Source organism: Zalophus californianus, chromosome 15 (assembly GCF_009762305.2).
Source record: "Zalophus californianus isolate mZalCal1 chromosome 15, mZalCal1.pri.v2, whole genome shotgun sequence".
Lineage (NCBI taxonomy): Eukaryota > Metazoa > Chordata > Mammalia > Carnivora > Otariidae > Zalophus > Zalophus californianus.
In genome coordinates this window covers 2713022-2725025 of record NC_045609.1, presented here as the reverse complement: position 1 = coordinate 2725025, position 12004 = coordinate 2713022, and the positions used below count along the sequence as shown (strand labels likewise).

The 12004-nt window shown below is 38.5% G+C and overlaps 1 protein-coding gene across 1 annotated transcript in view; it reads right to left on the bottom strand.

Annotated features, from left to right (window-relative positions):
* The window catches only part of PCDH15 (protocadherin related 15), a 1343394-nt gene that overhangs the window by 1198048 nt on the left and 133342 nt on the right, over positions 1-12004 (bottom strand). The window contains exon 2 of the mRNA XM_035724230.1: positions 8132-8210. The gene's annotated coding sequence lies outside the window, so the exon portion shown is untranslated. The remainder of the gene's footprint in view (positions 1-8131; positions 8211-12004) is intronic.

Genomic DNA, 12004 nt, shown 5'->3' with positions numbered 1-12004 from the left:
GTCCAACGAACGATTTTGGGTTAGCGTTATATACTTCCCTCCCAACACCTAGATTTTTATTTCAATGGAAATATTTAACCTTATGCTTAGAAAGGAACATACTGATAATTAACATATTAGTGATTTTTAAAAACATGAAATAGGGTTAAAAACCAAAATAATAAATTATACTTTTTATATTTTACTTTGAAAGGATAATTATCCTCAAATGATCTACTGTATCTGATCGCACACCTACAGCTCATGTATCTGGAAAGTCTCTTATCAGTGAGAACAAATTAGCCTGCAAAAAGAGAGAAAGACTGAGGACCAAGACACGGACACAGTCCCAAAGCTACCCAGGCTGTGTCCTGCCCTCCAGGGTCCCATCAGGTCACCCGCGGGGTAGGCTGAAGGCAGCCTGCTCCTCCCCTCATCAAGGTGCGCCCCTTGGCATGGGCTGTCATCAGTCTGGAGTAGGGCTGATCTCTCTAATTGATTTTGTGCATTGATTGAATTTTTCTCATCATTATGGGGCAAAGGAGACTCATTAGTCTCAGAGGAGGGCCTTTTATGAATTCGCAAAGGCACCTCTCTATGCCAGTAGTGGGACACTTGTCTAAACCACCCTTCCCTTGCTTATTGTCTCAGTAGTTGTAACTGTAGGAAGAGCCATGAACACTGGTTCTCAAGGCTGCGGGACGTGAGCATCGAGGTTCCACGTCTCTGGCTCCGTGGCTCTCTTTGAAGCCTCAGTCTTGCCTCTGGTGTGGTGTGCCCGTATTGAAGAGAAGGAGCCAGGTTCTGCTCAAACAAGTTATCCAAGGGACTGGGGCTACAATAGGGGTGGAAGCCAGAAGTTGTCAAATCCTTACCAGGAGAAACACACTGAAACATTTACAAATTGAGTTAAATTCTGAAAATGGCTATAGCTGAATTTGTACTCACAGAGTGAGAAATTATAACATAAAAGCTCATTATATGGGTCACCACCACATTAAATTTCCTTTAATACAGCCTCATTTCTGGTTTAAGTTTGAAGTACATTATTTATATATATGTTCATAAAATTTGGGACGACTATGAGTTAACCTGAAGTTTGAATGGAAGAAAAATTTTATAGTACTTAGGTATGTGAAAAATATATGAATTTTATTTTTCAGGATGTTAGAAGCCACTTCAAAATTAAAAAGCATACCTATGGGAAATAAAGACCTTACAGTTATTCTTTGATTTATTATATAAGAGTTACTTTAATAACTATGAAAACTTTTCAAACTTCAGCATTTTAAGCTATCCAGAAATCCTTAGAGACAGACAGGTGGATAGAGAGACAGATAAAGGTATATTTCACCTGAGAGTGAAAACTAGTATTAATCAAAAGAAAATCAACCTTAAAAATATTTGTGAAATCCCATGTGCATTTGTATGTATGTACAAAGATCTACATTTATATAAATGTATACCTGCATAAGCATAGAGTGTCATGAAGTAAATAAGGAATAAAATCTGCAAGGGGACCAATGGTTCTTTGAGGTTAAGACAACAACAGCAACTAGCAAAAATAGGCTCACACCAAAAAAAATATACACTGATGATTGAAAGTAACTAAAAATCAGTATAGAAAGAATGCTTTTCAAAATTTGGATTCCTGAGGCTTAAAGTGCTTAGTGCTCGGTTCAAAGTAAAGCAGCTAGCATTTTGGTGATGGCTTCAGGAGGCACAACATCAACACGGAGGGAGTGGGACTAGCCTGCCAGACCCCTGTCAGGCAGCCGTGGCCCTTGGATGCGCCTGAGAAACTTCCGTGGACCACCGTGAGGAAGGTACTCGGTGGATCATCAGACGGGGACATAAAAGGGAATACAGAGAGACTTGTCACCCTTGGAAATTGAGAAACTGAAGCATGCACATTTAAGAATTTCTAGGCTATCATTGACATCTTTCCACTTCTGACCGTTTCTTCTCTGGTCAGTGCGAATGCATCCGTGTGAGCTATCGGTGACAGACCCTGCCTTCTGCACCTGTCAGAATCCTTGCAGGGCTGGTCGGCTGACTGCACTACCCTGTCTGAGCTGGTCGTACAGGGACGCACGCTGCAGAAGTGACTTCTCAAAGCCACCGAAAGGGGGGCAGGACTGCGCCAGGCAGGATGGCTCAGAGGGATGGCGTGTCAGCAGACAGGTGTAGGCCCACACAGAAATGCGGACACTCTGTGGTTCCACAGAGGATCTTAGGAGGCTGACGGTGACATGGTACAGTGCACAGGCAATAAATAAAATAACTGGCCCATTACAGAACAGAGGTGGAAATATTAACCAGGGTTATTTTAGTGGATTCTGATCTAGGTGTCACTGCTGTTTACTTGTTCTACTTCTTTCAGGGTATAATGTTATCACTACTCATGCTGTACATTTTACTCTTTTTTATTACTGAGGAAAGTGTTATTTTCTCTTTTTTTAAGATTTTGTTTATTTATTTGAGAGAGAGAATGAGTGCACAAGCTGGGTGGAGGGACGGAAGGAGAGTAAGAGGGAGAAGCAGACCCCCCGCTGAGCAGGGAGCCCGATGTGGGGCTCGATCCCAGGACCCTGGGATCATGATCTGAGCTGAAGGCAGATGTCCAAATGACTGAGCCACCCAGGTACCCCAGAAAAGTGTTATTTTCATCAAAAATTTAGGTGAAGAGTGAGCACAGATTCAGCTCCCAGTTTCCTGACAGGGAAAAAAAATAAAAGTGATCATTTTCAGTTACGTATATTTCATAATAAAAAAAAATCATTGATCAGAGAAATGAAATCTATTTTAGGTCTCACATAGAGGCAAAAGATAGTTTTCAGAGACATCCTTACAGACTGTTTTATAAAAAATATTTTTAACAACCTCCCTTTGATAGAGACAGTGACGTGACTTTTGGAGCATCTTCCTTCAAGAACTCCGCATGTTACTAATCCATAGATGCCAACAAACCCCATCGATGCCCTGAGGCCATGCGCTGACGCTACTGCACACTTAGTATGTCTATAGAAATGAAGAGGGAAAGTCCTTAAGTAATATTTGGAAAGACCAAGGTTTGAGATGTATTTGTCAATACCACAGATTTCTGATGGGGGTCTAAATATAGATATTTTTCATGGGGTCCCATCCACATGACTCAAATTTACACCAAGCCAATGTTAGGACTGACTCCCCTACAATTATCTAGAGAGGAGCACTGGATGGATACCCAAAACAAAACAATCCAGGAAACCCATGAAGAGAGCAAATGTTTCCCTAGAAATAAAGGGGTCTGTTTTCATGCCTATGAAAGCAGGTAATCAGGGATCCACAGTCTAATACATGAACACAGCCAAATCATTTGCATCTTGGACATATATTTAAGGATAATTATACTGTAGGCCAACAATGAGCTGTATACAATGAATATCTAACTTTAATAAGTTCCAATCTCAAATGGAAAAGCTTTGACCATTTCACCACATCTGAGTCGAATAGTTTCCAGTTACATCATGTGGATCTGACAGACTTTGTTGACCCTGTTTCCAAAGATATTATTTTTCTTTTCTAAGTTTATCAGGTTATGTTTATTAATCTTGAACATAAATATAGGCTATAGTTTGGCTAAAATCATCTTCTGAAAATTCTCACGGAATACTTAAAAATGCCGATGGCCACCCCTGTGCATCTCTGTGCACTCTCCTACCCTCTCACTCCCTGCGTGTTTGCGAGGAATGCCAAACAGGTGTTTTTCCCATCTCCCTTGACAGGACATGCAGTGGCCATCCGACCCTTTTCCGGGCCACTGAATGTAAGTGGAGAGATGTGGTGGCGCTTCTGGCCAGTCTGGCTCCCCGGCTAGTGAAGAGGTCCCCCCACCGCGGCACAGCTTTGCTCTCTTGTCGCTCCAAGGCTGGGGCGCAGGGCTGCAAGGGCAGCAGCACCTTAAGGCCTCACCGGAAACGAGGAGGAGGCCAGAGCCCCCGGCCCCGAGCCCTGACATGTGTGCGCTGCTGAAAACACAGTACAGGCTGCCCAACACTGGGTTTGTCCTGGGGTGCAGAGGGGGACGCTGTAGGTTTAACTGTTACTTACATTCACTCAATCCCGAAAGTCCAGCTTATGCGCTATTGGTTCCTGAAACACACAAAACCTCTTGAATTCATTAGGGATGCCTCATGGCACAAGGTGACACAGACGATACACAAGGCATCATCATCAGGCAAGGTAGGTAGGCATCATCCCTGCCTGAGGGCAAACAGTGCATCGTTTCTCCACCTGCTCATTTCCTTCGGGGGCTTGGCCTTTGTCTAGGACCCTGTACCTTGTTGATCCAGACTTACTCTTCAGTCTTACACCTCATGTTCTGCCACCTGTCTGCCGCATGAGGCCCATGCTGTCCCCAACGCCACCCTCTCCCCCTTCTCTGCGCCCTTCCACCGGCACCTGGGCCCTCTCCCGGTCCGCGCTTCTGGGGCACTGCCCGCGGAGGGCCACGCACGGTCTTTTCACAACTCTCTCCAACACAAAGCCTTGCCTGACACCTGTAACCAAAACCTTTTTTGTCCTTTTAATCTCCTCGGAAACATTCCTAAAACTCATGTGGCAATGATATCATGCACTTTATTCTATCCTGCGTGCTAGCTGAAATCCCTGCCTTCTACGAAATTATCATCTACACTCCCAGCGGACCATAAAGTTCACGGAGGGTGGCGGGGGCACAGGCTGCATTTTCCTTAGCTGCCCAGTACCTAGCGGTGATATTAATGCCACAGCGCGGGTAGGTGCGTGGATAGAGTTGATTTCTCTCTACAGAGGGATGCTCTTCATCGTGCCCTTTGCTGCTACATATTGTAGTCATCAAAGAGGAGGAGTTATATCCTGAAAGCTTAACTTCTAGAGAGTTTGCTGTATATGAATAAAGGACTTTTCTTAAGAATTCCAAGAGCACCTCTGCATCATATCAGCAGGATTTGGCGCACTACCGCACACAGACCAAAACCAGCCCACGGGCTGTTTCAGTCAAGTTTTATCAGAACACCGCCACTCACTTATTTACGTAAGATCTAAGGCCACTTTTGTCCTACAAAAGCAGAATCAAGTAGTTACCGCAGAGACCCACACAGCCCACAAAGACTCAAGTATTTATTATATGGCCCTTCATAGAAGAAAAATAATGTACAAAAAAAGCTGTGCTAGTAGGTTAAAAGTAACAACAACTTAGGGGCACCTGGGCAGCCTAGTTCATTAGCGTTGGACTCTTGATGTCAGCTCAGGTCATGATCTCACGGTCATGAGATGAAGCCCACCCTCGGTCTCACTGCTGAGCGGAGGCGGGTCTGCTTGAAGATTCTCTCCCTCTGCCCCTCTCCCAACACATGCTCATGCTCGCTTTCTCTCTCTCTCTAAAATGGATAAATAAATCTTTAAAAAAATTTAAAAACAACTTAATAGTCCAATAAATTAGAGAAACAAAATTCAACAGTTTTTTTTTTATTTTAATGGCAAAACTTCCCTGAGCATTGATTCCTATTATGTATTATATGCATTCCTATTACGTACTGCCAATTTTCAAATCATTTCCCTGAGTTCCCAAAATGTTTTTGACACAGGAATCTTTTTTAATGGATTGTATCTCAGGACCAGTTATCTGAGGATCGCCAGTTTGGCAAATGCTGCTTTAGAACACCTCAAGAAATACTTTTTAACCGAATTGCATTTTTTCCTTTAAAGTGTTGCCCTCATCTGGTAATATCTAACTCTCTGCAAATTCACTTATTATTCTCATGATTTTCTCTGATACCATTAAGCCACTTAGCCAACCGCCCTGGCCCATGATAAAAGGGCCACTTATGCTTCCTTGAGGTAGAACTTACAGCATACCTTGTGTTATAAACAAGTTAGGTGGTAATTATTTGAGTGATGTAGATAATTAATATCAAAACAGCTGCAAATGTACTTGAGGAGAGAATCTGTGCTCTAGGATTTAAATTCCTTAATCTAATTTAAATGGATCCAGAAATACCAGGCTTTGGGTACATTAATATGATTGATTACACAATTATAAACCCCATTAGATGTAGATACTACCTGCTATATTTTCTTACAGTTCTTAAATTACTGCTTTCCTCAACCTCAAATGCTTCCCTTAGAAAGGAGAATCGGCCTCACTTACACCCCTTTAAATAAACTGATCCTTCAACTTGAGTTAACATGTTGATGACAAAAAAAGAAGCTAAATTACCAAAATATGTATTATTTTTCCCAGAGGCTTAGAAGTGTGCACAAATTATTTAGTGATTCCTTTCATTTAATCTAACAGGGCGTACAGAAATAATTATAGCTCAGCTGACACACAAGTGTGCCAAAGAGACTCCCTATCTACTATACATATGTGCATATGCACAAATACAAACACATCAATTTATGTTATCAGTAATTCCTCAATAAGAAACTATTTACATTGCAAGTCTTTGAATGGTCTGAAATATACAATTTGTTGTGAACTTACCTTGAACTATAAATAGCAAGAAAGTTTAGGACCCGAAATTTGTCTCTTTTCAATTATTAGTTTCTTGCTTCTATGCACTCATCAACAAAATGGAATCATAATTTAAAAAACAAATTATGTTCCTTTGCATGAAAATTTTATCTGAAATATATTGTTCCATAGGAATTTAAATAGGCTTATATGAGAAATTAAGCTACTGTTGGAAATATAAAGCCTCACGTGCATCGAGATATACTTAATATAGACATCTTACATATACGAAGAAGTACTGTTGGCACTTTTACAACTTGAGTAGATTTTTAAAAATTGCAGTCATAATTGCTGACAAGGGAAAATTATTTCAACTCTTCATTTTCAAAATATTGTAAATCTATCTACAAAACTGTTTTGTGTCACATTTATAGTTATATTATAAATATAACATTGTAAAATTATTCTTTACTATTTTAAAATATGAGGTAGCAAATATTTATGGAGTGCCTACTATGTCATAGAATTGTAATAAATGCTATAAATATACTGGTGGATGAAAGAAACAGGTTCTTTCTCTGGAGTCTACATTCTAAAATGTAGAAATTTAAATTCGTTTTAAATTCTAAAAACGAATTTACAAAATAGGCAGACACATATATATGTATATATATATACACAAAATACATATTTTTTCATAAAATATAGATACACACTATATTTTTTCATAAAATATATATGCACTATAATTCTAAAAATGAATTTAAAAATAGGCAGACATATATATATACACAAAATACATATTTTTTCATAAAATATAGATACACACTATATTTTTCATAAAATATATATGCACTATATTTTCATAAAAATACATACATACTATTTTTTCATAAAATGCAAATTACAATTATGTATTTCTTCTTTGCAAGTATTTGTTTTTCTGAAATATAATGTTCCACTTTTAACTGAGCTGCTTAAATAAAAATTTCAGTCACTACTACCTCAACTTAAAAGACATTATTCTGTGCCTATTTCCATAAGCTTCTACTTCTAATTTTATTTCTTTGGATTTAAAATAGTTTTAGACCACTAAAATGTATTTCTCCTTGCTTCCACTGAAGCGACTGTTAGCCAAATTTTATCTTAATTTCTGTTTTGTTACTCCAAAATTCCAAAAACCATTTCTTCTGCAATCAAAGCACAAGCCTCACTTCAGAAACACATAAAAGAAAATTGATTTTCATCCTGAAAATGTCAAACTTCTGCCTATAATACTCAGCTATGATTTTCTGAAACAGCAAAGTTCAAAAAGAGCCATCGACCTGGTGGCCCTTTGACACATGATGATGGATGCAACGTGTCTCCTGCTTTACTGCTAGAACGTCCTCCCCAAGCAGGAGACGATCAATGAAGAATAATACATTTAAACTGGGGAGAAGGTTTGCTTGTTTTAATGTATTAAAAGAAGAAGATGCTGGCATTTCTCTTGTCTGGGGTGAGACTTTATATACTCTGTGATTAACTCTTTTCTCTCTCTTCTGGCTTAGAGGAGTTTCTTTATGTAGCTAATGAACTTAAGGTGAGAGATGTAACAGGTCGCTCTTCTTCAAAGGAAAAGAAAAGATATTATCAAAAGGATACAATTTTAAGAAAAGCGTAACCACTACTCACCCTGCTGTCTTGTCTTTCTGTCAACCACGGGTTGTGGCAACTTCAACTGTTTCTAGTAAGGGATGATATTTCCATTTTCCTATAGAATAAAGTTACTGATCAATATCCCATCAAAAACAAAGGCTCTATTCAAGCACAGAACACAAGAACAATTCATTTTCTTGCAGATTATACTCATGTTTGCAACGAATTAATGCATATTCTGAGGAGTAAGTCTTACAATCAAAGTTTTGAAAGAAGCATGCTTCTGGCTTAAAACTTAACTGTACGAACGTGTGCCATCATATACCCTCCACGTTATATTCTTTACTCAAGAAAGAGAAAATCACTTTCACATGCAAATGTTTATGCCATTTTACCAGAATCCTAACAAGGAAGCATAGTGTAAATTCTCCTTCAATGATATTTTAAAAATATGGTGTTTTATAATATGGTAAATAGATTGAAGACAAATAAGGACAAGTGTATAGACGAAGGCTACTTTTGAGCCTACACCAAATTTAACTTCCAGAATGATATACCACATCCTTATTATCTCTGGCTCACAAATCATGCATCTCCGCTTTTCCAGAGGAGAAATGGGTAATTTTAGGATACTGTAAATGTAAAATCTCAAGACATTTTAGGTACTGCTATTATCCGCATTGGGTTTTAATCTTCCTCACAGTTACAGAGCATGTCTTAATTATTCATCACTCTTATCCACAGCTGATACTGTATTGAGTATGTACGTATCAGGAAATAGGCACAGAAATAGATGAAAATAGCTATAGTTTGCTTCAAACTTTTGAAAATGTTTTCTTGAAACTCCCTAGACTCTGAGGCTAAAGGACACACTTAATTTATGGAAAAAATACTTGTTTCTCACAACCAAACTTTGTGAACTACTGAATAAGTGGAAACAAATGCACAAAAAATTTAAATAGTGCTTCTAAAATTATTTACATTTAATAGTAGCAAGTAAATACTGTCATGAGAAAGGCGAGAACTATAAAACTCTGGGACGTACCATTGAAATTTGATAATCGTGTGTTTTATGAATATATAAAAAAATTTCTGTTCAACTTAAAAATTAAGAAATGCACAAAAGTCAACTTTTATACCTCTTTAAGGATTAAGAAATATCTGACTTTAAGGACAAATAAATAGGGGAGTTTTTAAATTTAAAAAAATGAGCAGCATATTCATCTCTTTTTTCACAATTAAATGAGCTTAACATCCATATTTAAAATATATCATTGAATATGGATGGGGTTTGACAGGATCTTCACCACCCTCCACGCCCACTCTGCCTTCTTGGTGGCATCTGGGGCGTTTTTGTACAACTCTAAGGCTCTACAGAACACAGTTTGCAAACTCTTGACATAGATGGGTCCCTCACATACTTTAGCTTCCTTGGAATACTTCCTTTGAACCAGAAATACCTAGATTTTCCCTAGGACTTTCCTATGTTTCTGCATAGTTGCTGAACCCTCAATTAGTCCCATTTTAAATAAACCATTTTTCTTTCTGTTTTTTTCTTTAAAGATTTTACTTATTTGAGAGAGAGAGAGCATGCATGAGAGAACACAAGCGGGGAGGGGTTGGGGCAGAGAGAGAGGGAGAAGCAGACTCCCCACTGAGCAGGGAGCCCGATGCAGGACTCAATCCCAGGACCCCAAGATCACAACCCAAGCTGACGGCAGATGCTTAACCAACTGAGTCAACCAGATGACCCAAACAAACCGTTTATACTATACTTGGAGTCTATTTGATAACACAGTGGAATTGCTCACCATGGTTTCTGAGTAATGGTTACACAAATCATAAAATATAGCAGAAATTCTAGAAGATTTAAAGTATTTAAGGCCTCCAGAGTGAGGAAATAGAAGATGAATGAAACATAAGTTTATGTAATTTTATTATATGTAAAATCTAATTATGTAAAAAATTAATTTCATGTGAATGTGTGTATATTTAATCATCATATTTCTGAAGACCAAATAGTTACTTAAATTTTTACTTTTGTAACATTTATATCACCAGTCCTACATTTGGGGAGTTATAAATCTAGAGCCTAACAAGATGGTCCTGGCACAAAACCAAACACATAGATCAATAGACATTATAGAGCCCAGATATAAACCCACACCTACATGGTCAATTAATCTAGGACAACGGGGGCAAAAATATACAATGGGAGAAGACAGTCTTCAACAAGTAACATTGGGAAAACTGGACATAGACGTGCAAAAGAATGAAAATGAGCCACTTTCTTACACCACGCACAAAAATAAACTCAAAATGGATTAAAGATCCAAATCTGAGACCTGAAACCATAAAACTCCTAGAAGAAAACATAGGCAGTAATAATTTCTTTGACATCAGCCATGGAAACATAGTTTGAGATAGGTTGCCTCAGGCAAGGAAGACAGAAGCAAAAATAAACTATTGGGACTACATCAAAATAAAAAGTTTCTGCACAGTGAAGGAACAATCAACAAAATGAAAAGACAACCTACTGAATGGGAGAAGATATTTGTAAATGACATACCCGATAAAGGGTTAGTATCCAAATATATAAGGAACTTCTACAACTTAACACCAAAAATAATCTGATTAAAAAATAGGCAGAGAGGCTAAATAGACATTTTTTTTCCCCAAAGAAGACATACAAATGGCAAACAGAAACATGAAAGATGCTCAACATCATTCATCATCAGGGAAATGCAAATTCAAACCACAATGAAATAGCACCTCACACCTGTCAGAATGGCTAGAATCAACAACACGAGGTTTGGTGAGGATGCAGAGAAAATGGAGCGCTCCTGCAGTGTTGTTGGGAATGTAAAGTACCGTAGCCACTCTGGAAAACAGTATGGAGGTTTGGAATTAAAAAACAGAACTACCCTAGGAGCCAGTAATTCCACTAGTGGGTATTTACGCAAAGAACAAAAACACTATATGAACTCTTGTATTTATTGAGCATTATTTATAATAGCCAAGATACGGAAACAACCCACGCGTCCATCAACAGAGGAATGGATAAGGAAGATATGGAAGTATATACAATGGAATATTATTCAGCTACTGAAAAATTAGGTCTTGCTGTTTGTGACAACATGGATGGACCTAGACGGTACTACGGTAAGTAATAAGAGTGAGTCGGTCAGAGAAAGCCAAATACATATGATTTCACTTTTGCGTGGAATCTAAAACATAAAAGAAATAAACACAAAGCAAAAGTAGACCATAAACGCAGAGAACCGATGGTCGTCCGAGGAGGGGGGGGATGGGCAAAATGTGTGAAGGGGATTTTGGGAGGTACAGTCCTCCAGTTATGAAAGGAATGGGGCACAGGATAAAACGGGCAGCACAGGGAATATCATCAATAATACTATAATAGCGTCACGTGAGGACAGATGGTCAATGCACTTGTGGTGAAAGTGCAGAGAAGTGCAATCACAATGTTGTACACCTGAAACTAATGTCCATTGTGGGTCAGCTATACTTCAGTTAAAAAATAATAATGAAAATGAATCAGAAGTCATCCCTAGAGTATATGATTTCAGTAAATATTTTGTACATTTTCAAAAATTGGGAGGTAGGATAAAGGTAACATCAGGTTAGTTCCAAGCCCTGAAGTATTTCATTTTCTGTGAATGTCAACACTTAAAACTATTTTCCTAGATTGATACTTCAACAGCACCCTCTCTAGAGTTCTGTGTCGTACCAAGAGTAAACCCAAGATTTCCTACCTGCTTCGGACTGCCCCAATAGTACATGGACTAGATAGTAAAAGCAAAGATTCTATTTATTTACAGAATACAACCCCACACAGCATTTTGGAAACATTTTACCTGATGAACTCCAACAAGGGCTAGAATCAATGCC